Genomic DNA, 8515 nt, shown 5'->3' with positions numbered 1-8515 from the left:
TAACGCAGTGCGTTCCACAACCCACTCTTAACCTCTGCCTGTTCCCTGACCCTGGCACATTAGTCCAACTGGATCTTAAATGCATTGAGGCTCCATCTGGGATACTACATTTGTGGGATGTCATTTCATTGACAACCGCCTGTGGCCATAATAATTACATAAATGAAACACCAGCACAGGATATTTTTTTAAAAAATGGCACAGCTTTAGTTTATTTTAATGTGCTTCAAGCAGAGAGTAAACATCAGCTGCTGGCTTCGTTCTATATCTGAAGTTCTTCTAAAAACAAACAGCCTTTTATACATTTGGTACACGTAGCATCATGACAGGTCATTAACTCAGAGGTTAATTGTGGACACAGGCCAGAGTCTCAGCTTTTGTTGGTGCAGCTGTCAACGTACTATTTTTACTCCTGAAGCCTGTTCCAAGAATACACATGTACTAACAAAACCGCAAAAGGGCATTCCTTTTTCTTGCAATGCAAGTAGTCTTCAAACGTGTGCACAGCCAGTTAATTAGCGAATCTACGTTCAAAAAGTGTCTATAATATTTCTACATAATTTTCACACATCACCGGTAAGTATGCCAAACAGACCTAATCGATAAGTGCTCCAAGCATACCTAATGTGACCACTGTTCCAAGGATGTATGGCAGAGATTGGTCCTGGGTCAGACAAGGCAAAGTGCTTTTGATGCAGGATAGTGCAATTGTAACAAAGCTGTTGTAACGCTCACCTGATTCTCGCAGAGGCGCCGGTCTTGACTGGGCGACTACCGTATCTTTAAAGGTGATGTGTAGCACCCGGTTGGCTCTTTGGGCTGGACCTCTGTGCACTGTATGCCTGACTTCAAGAGTAAGATGTCTGCAGACAGAAAATATGGGATTAATGAACTGGGGTTATTGGGGTGTCCCTATCTCTTCCCTTTTTTGCTCTCCTGTAGACCCCCAAAGGTTAACACTCTCACCTTAGGTAAGTGAATGCCGAGCTCTCCATCTGCCTCGGGGCAGGGTGCTGTAACCAGTTTCTTCACTGGATCGGTAGCGCAGGCCTCTTGACTTCAGAGGACTGCTGTCCGTCGTTTACTGCACGAACGGTAAGTTTCGAGTAATTCTATTGTCTTTAAAGTCTTTAGCAATGATGTCTCTTGTTTTGCAGGTTCCGGCGATGGCGGATGACGGGCTGAAGTGAGTTGAAGATGGAGTCCGTATGATGAATAGAAGCGCTTGGAAGCACGTAAGTAAGCGCTTGTTGCCTGCTTCACGATGCGCTCTAACTGTCTTTTTTTTTGCAGGTACGAGTTCGGAGCGGCTGCAGGGTGCCGGAATACCCACTGGGGTTGATGTGGAAAGGAGTAATGGCACGTGAGTATCAAAGTTCCCCAATGTCTTTAAACGCACCTTGTTTTGTCTTTCAGATGCAGGATGCAGCGCCGAAGGCTTCCGGAGCGTGCGAAGAGTCGGTAAGCTTTTGTCTTTCAGATGCCGGAATGCAGACCTCCGGAGCGCACGAAGAGTAGGTAAGCCTTAGTCTTTCAGATGCCGGAATGCTAACCTGTTCTTTCTTGTCTTTATAGGTGTTGCTGAAGACTGGATTCAGGATGGTAAGCCTTTTTCCTTAGGCCCAGGATCCGATGCAGAAGACACGATGAGCGTTCTGCTGCAGAGGATGCAGAATAACGCAAAGCAAGATTCATCCACCGGGTGTGGTTTAAATAGCCTCCTGTAGTGCTTATGTGTCTCCTTCCACAGCCACGCCTAGGTAAGAAAAGAGTTCCTGCTTTCCAGAAGAGTTCCAGTGTTCTGAATCTAGGGAGTGGCTCCTGCCCCACCCAACAGGAAAAGTAGTTCCAAACAGAAGAGGATCAGAGGCTCAGCTGGCAGGCAAGTAAGCAGCATGGTCTGCTGCAGGTAAGTCCACCCAAGCATCATGAGCCCGGCGCTTCCAGCGCTGGGACTGGGCACATTTATGAGCCTGGTGCCACTGGCGCCAGGACTGGGTCCAAAAGGTCCCAATTGGGACTGGTTGGCCCTCGGAACCTGGGTTATGGATCTGCTTCCAAGGGAGTTGGGAAAACCCTGACCTTTTGGAAGCAGAGATCATGACAGTACCTCCCCTCAAGGCCCCTCCCAAACCGGGCTTCTCCGGGGGTTTTGGCTTGTCAGGAAATGTTCGGTGAAATCTTTTGATTAGGCGAGGAGCGTGGACATATTCAGCAGGTTCCCAGGATCTCTCTTGGGGGCCGTAGCCTTTCCAGTCAATTAGGTAAAATAGTTTAGATTTGGAGATCTTGGAGTCCAGAATGCTTTTGACTTCAAACTCGAGTTCTCCATCAACTAGGATGGGTTTTGGAGATTTAGTTAGTCGGGTTTGAGGTTGCACGGGTTTTAATAGAGAGACGTGGAAGACCGGATGTATCTTCATGTGAGGGGGCAAGTCCAACTTGACCGCTACTGGGTTTATTATGGTAGTGATGGAATAGGGACCAAGGTATCTTGGGTTGAATGTGCGTGGCCCTTTTAGAGGTAGATATTTGGTGGATAACCAGACTTGGTCCCCTACTTGATATTGAGGGGCTTCCTTCCGATGTTGATCTGCTCCTTTCTTGTAGTGTTCTTTAGCCCTTTGAAGGTGAGAAACAGCTTCCTTAAAGGCTTGGGTGATTGTAGAATGCAGGTAGTCTACTGCTGGTGTTTCAGGATCTTGGAGGGGATCCAACTCCGAGGTTCGAGGGTGACTGCCGTACAAAAGAAAAAACGGTGTTTTCCCAGTTCCCGAATGGACAGAGTTATTGTAGGCATATTCGGCTATCCAAAGGATGTCTTTCCAAGTTTTTTCAGTTTGTTGCAGCATGCAGCGTAAATACTGTTCCAGAGTTTGATTGGTCCTCTCGGTTTGTCCGTCGGTCTGAGGGTGGTGACTGGTCGATAGTCTCACATCAATTTGAGCCGACCGACAGCAACTTCGCCAAAAATGAGAAATAAATTGACTACCTCGATCCGAAATTAGAACCGAAGGAAAACCGTGTAGTCGGACGATGTTTTCGAGAAATTCTCGGGCCAGAGTTGCTGCTGTTGGCAAGCCTTTGAGCGGAATGAAATGCGCCATCTTGGAGAATAAGTCCACGATTACTAGAATCGTATTGTATCCGGAGCATGGAGGTAGATCGGTGATGAAGTCCATAGAAAGCGTATGCCAAGGGCGAGGTGGGATGTCAATAGGGCGTAAGAGGCCTGCTGGTCTTTCCTTTTGACTCTTGTTTTGGGCGCATACTCCACAAGACATTATAAAGTCTCTAATATCTTTTTTCCAAGACGGCCACCAGAAGTAGCGCTTGATCTTTTCTGAGGTCTTGGCCATACCGGGATGACCTTCCATTAAAGAATCGTGATAACAGGAGATTACTTTTTTCTGTAAATCTGTGCTGGGTAGGTATAATCGTTCTTGGAAATACAATAAGTTGTCCTTTACTGCAAAGTCCTTTCCCTGCAGATGCCAATTTTGTATGTCTGCTGGAGTTACAAGTTGCCTGGCTTTATCCTTAACTTCCTCTATGGATTCTGTGGCGATTACACCCAGAATTCTTTGTTCGGGAATGATTGGTACAGGTTTAGGGTTGATCAAGTGTTCTTCCACTCCCATCCGAGAAAGGGCATCAGCTTTACCGTTCTTTGTACCAGGTCGATAGGTAATTATGAAGTCAAACTCGGCAAAGAATAATGCCCAACGGAGTTGTCTAGAGGATTGGGCTTTTGCGGTTTTCAAATATTGCAGGTTTCGGTGATCCGTAATCACAGTAACGGTGTGTCGGGCCCCCAGCAGATAATGCCGCCAAGCCTTAAAGGCAGACTTGATAGCCAGAAGTTCCTTGTCAGTAATCGTGTAATTGATTTCAGGAGGCGAGAATTTGCGGGACCAAAATGCCACGGGGTGCAACTGATTGGTTACCGGGTCCTTTTGTGATAGAACTGCCCCCATGGCAAGGCTTGAAGCATCAGTTTCCACGATGTAGGGGAGTTCGGGGCGAGGGTGTTTTAAGATTGGTGCAGAGATAAATTTAGTCTTCAAATCCTGGAAAGCTTGTTCCGCCTCGGTAGACCATTCAAAACGTTTGTTTTTCTTTAACAAGGCAGTGATGGGCTGGACTATTCGAGAGAATTCGAGGATAAACCTGCGGTAAAGTTAGCGAAGCCTAACATGCTTTGCACACCTTTTACGGAGGATGGTGATGGCCATTTGAGAACTGCATCGACCTTCTTTGAATCCATACGTACTCCGCCAGGTGATAATATGAATCCCAAGAATTCAACTTCAGTCACGTTGAAAACACATTTTTCCAATTTAGCGAAAAGTTTGTGTTGACGCAATCTTTCGAGGACCATTTTCACGTGTTTCCGATGTTCAGATTCCGATGAAGAATAAACGAGGATGTCGTCAATGTAAACAACAACACACACATCTATGAGCTCTCTGAGGACATCGTTCATAAAATATTGAAAGGCGGCCGGGGCATTGCAAAGTCCGAAGGGCATGACCTGATATTCAAATAGCCCATACTTGGTGCGGAAGGCAGTCTTCCATTCATCGCCCTCTTTTACTCGTACCAAGTGGTAAGCTCCTCTAAGATCCAGCTTTGTATATATGCATGCTTTTCTGACTTGGTCCAGGAGTTCAGGGATCAAAGGTAACGGATATCTATTCTTAACGGTGATCTGGTTCAGGGAGCGATAATCGATACAAGTTCTAAGGTCTCCTTCCTTTTTTGGAACGAAGAACAAAGCTGAAGAAGCAGGGGACTTGGAAGGACGAATAAACCCATTTGCCAGGTATTGATCCAGGTATTGTCGAAGGTGAAGGTTCTCAGGCTCGGTGAGGGCATAAATTCTACTACAAGGAGGAGTAGATCCAGGTATCAGGTCTATCTGGCAATCATAAGACCTATGAGGAGGGAGAGTGTTAGCCTGATCCTTCCGGAAAACATCTTGGTATTCAAGGTATTCGGGAGGTAACTGGGGAGTCTCTGAAGAAATTGCTGCCAGTGCAACACCAGGTGGAGGGTGACAAGTAGAGACACATTCTGGAAACTGGACCGTTCTTGCTCGCCAATCGATCAGAGGATTGTGTTTCTCTAACCAAGGTATTCCTAGAATAATCTGAAACTGAGGGGCCTTGATCACATCGAACACGATCTTCTCATGGTGTCCATCTTGACTTACTAGCGTCACCTCTTGAGTGGTATGCGTTACTGGCCCGGAGGCTATCTCCGTACCATCCACTGTAGTAATGACGTCCTTTACAGCCTTGGGACAAAGAGTTAGATTCATCCTCAAAACCATTTCATGATCCACATAATTGCCGATGGCACCGCTGTCGACGTAAGCTTCAATTGCATGTAATCGATCCGCATTATCAGGGCTAATGAGGACCATAGGTATCACGAAATGCGAGGTCACGGAACTGGTTTTCACGCTCGGCAAGAGGACCTCTATTCTTGTCGGGCGAGGTCGTTTCCCTGCTCAGAGTTTGTAACTTTGGTAACTGCAGCTCCTACTGCCTTCTTGGCAGGTTTCACCGGACAGTCTCGAAGAAAGTGCCCTGAGTTTCCGCAATATAGGCATAATTGCAACTGTTTTCTCCTTTCCCGCTCCTTTTGTGTTAGAGGACCTTTCATACCCCCGATTTGCATGGGTTCCCCGGAGTCTACTCCTTTGGAAGGAGTTGGCGGTTTGGAAAATACTCGAGCATCAAACTTGGAACGGTCGGCCTTCCTGTTCTGCAGTCTATGATCTATTTGAACGACCAAGTCTATATAATCCGAACAGTCTTGTGGGGGATTCACTACTTGGGCTAAAACGTCTTTGAGCTCTGCACGTAGACCTCTGTAAAACAGCGTAATCCTTTTGTCCTCAGGCCATTGAGTTTCCACTATTAGTCTATTGAAAGATGCAATATAAGCCAAAAGGTCTTGATTACCCTGTCGCAACGAAAGAAGCTCATTGTCCAAGGCCTGCCCCTGTGAATGTCTTGCGAACAGTTTTTCCATACTAAGCTGAAAGGCTTGAAAATCATGGAGAACCGGATCATCTTGATTAACTAGAGGGATCGACCAGTCTGCCGCATTGCCACTAAGGTACGAAAGTACAAAAGCTACTTTAGCTTGATCAGTTGGAAAGGCTGCTGGCCGGCATAAGAAGTGCAACCGGCACTGATTGATAAATACTGCAAACCTCTTTGGGTCACCAGAAAATCGTTCGGGCGGAGCCATAGGTACATTCCCAGGTAGGTTGATCTGCACTGGATTCATAGAGGATGTTGAAGGAAGATTTGCCCCTGATGCGGGTAACGGGGTTTGTCCGGCTTGTGACTGTAGCAATTGTCTAGCAAGACCGTCTGTTCTCTCCTTGGAAATAATTAGTTCCCTTCTTAGAGCATTCGTTTCCTGGCGAGCTGCATGCACTTCTGCCCTTAGTTCCCCAAGTAACCGGGCTAGATGGTCAGTATCCGAGGTTTCCATAGCGCCTGGGCGAGAGTTTTGCGGTAGGCTTTGCGTTCTGTAACGCTCACCTGATTCTCGCAGAGGCGCCGGTCTTGACTGGGCGACTACCGTATCTTCAAAGGTGATGTGTAGCACCCGGTTGGCTCTTTGGGCTGGACCTCTGTGCACTGTATGCCTGACTTCAAGAGTAAGATGTCTGCAGACAGAAAATATGGGATTAATGAACTGGGGTTATTGGGGTGTCCCTATCTCTTCCCTTTTTTGCTCTCCTGTAGACCCCCAAAGGTTAACGCTCTCACCTTAGGTAAGTGAATGCCGAGCTCTCCATCTGCCTCGGGGCAGGGTGCTGTAACCAGTTTCTTCACTGGTTCGGTAGCGCAGGCCTCTTGACTTCAGAGGACTGCTGTCCGTCGTTTACTGCACGAACGGTAAGTTTCGAGTAATTCTATTGTCTTTAAAGTCTTTAGCAATGATGTCTCTTGTTTTGCAGGTTCCGGCGATGGCGGATGACGGGCTGAAGTGAGTTGAAGATGGAGTCCGTATGATGAATAGAAGCGCTTGGAAGCACGTAAGTAAGCGCTTGTTGCCTGCTTCACGATGCGCTCTAACTGTCTTTTTTTTTGCAGGTACGAGTTCGGAGCGGCTGCAGGGTGCCGGAATACCCACTGGGGTTGATGTGGAAAGGAGTAATGGCACGTGAGTATCAAAGTTCCCCAATGTCTTTAAACGCACCTTGTTTTGTCTTTAAGATGCAGGATGCAGCGCCGAAGGCTTCCGGAGCGTGCGAAGAGTCGGTAAGCTTTTGTCTTTCAGATGCCGGAATGCAGACCTCCGGAGCGCACGAAGAGTAGGTAAGCCTTAGTCTTTCAGATGCCGGAATGCTAACCTGTTCTTTCTTGTCTTTATAGGTGTTGCTGAAGACTGGATTCAGGATGGTAAGCCTTTTTCCTTAGGCCCAGGATCCGATGCAGAAGACACGATGAGCGTTCTGCTGCAGAGGATGCAGAATAACGCAAAGCAAGATTCATCCACCGGGTGTGGTTTAAATAGCCTCCTGTAGTGCTTAGGTGTCTCCTTCCACAGCCACGCCTAGGTAAGAAAAGAGTTCCTGCTTTCCAGAAGAGTTCCAGTGTTCTGAATCTAGGGAGTGGCTCCTGCCCCACCCAACAGGAAAAGTAGTTCCAAACAGAAGAGGATCAGAGGCTCAGCTGGCAGGCAAGTAAGCAGCATGGTCTGCTGCAGGTAAGTCCACCCAAGCATCATGAGCCCGGCGCTTCCAGCGCTGGGACTGGGCACATTTATGAGCCTGGTGCCACTGGCGCCAGGACTGGGTCCAAAAGGTCCCAATTGGGACTGGTTGGCCCTCGGAACCTGGGTTATGGATCTGCTTCCAAGGGAGTTGGGAAAACCCTGACCTTTTGGAAGCAGAGATCATGACAGCTGTCACGACCCTCCCCAAAACCCCCTCTGGCAAACCCATTGGCCAGGTGGAGTCAGGATTCGGGCCTCTAGAGCCTGGCATCCTCTTCAAAAGCCCTCATGGGGCCAGTCCTGGCGCCTATGGCGCCAGGCTCATACACCATGAAAGACAATGTGCTTGGGAACTACTTTATTGTATTGTCAGCCAACATTGAGGCATCCACATAGCTTGGTTCCTAAGAACCAAGCTATGCGGTCTAGTGTTTTGGGAGTGGTAGCCTAGGGACTACTTTACCTGGACTATTTTGTTGGGGCTATTTAAACCACACCCGAGCAAGACAACACGCTTCGCGTTACTTTGCAGCTTGCAACGTGATGCTCACCGTGTCCCAGCTATTCCCTCGAACCTCGGAGAAGCAGAACCTGCAAGGAGACAAAAGGAAGAAGATCATTAGCAGCAGCATCTTACCTGCAGTCTTCATCTTTAAACACTTGCAGCTACTGAGAACAGCTTCCTCGAATCTGCAAGCCTCCTGGACAGAACGACCTGAAAGAGGAAGATAGAGGTGTTGTGGCCTCAAAGGACGACAGGACGCCCAAG

Source organism: Ambystoma mexicanum, chromosome 2p, assembly GCF_040938575.1.
Source record: "Ambystoma mexicanum isolate Mex_15411 chromosome 2p, UKY_AmexF1_1, whole genome shotgun sequence".
NCBI lineage: Eukaryota > Metazoa > Chordata > Amphibia > Caudata > Ambystomatidae > Ambystoma > Ambystoma mexicanum.
Note: the sequence above shows the minus strand (reverse complement) of the source record.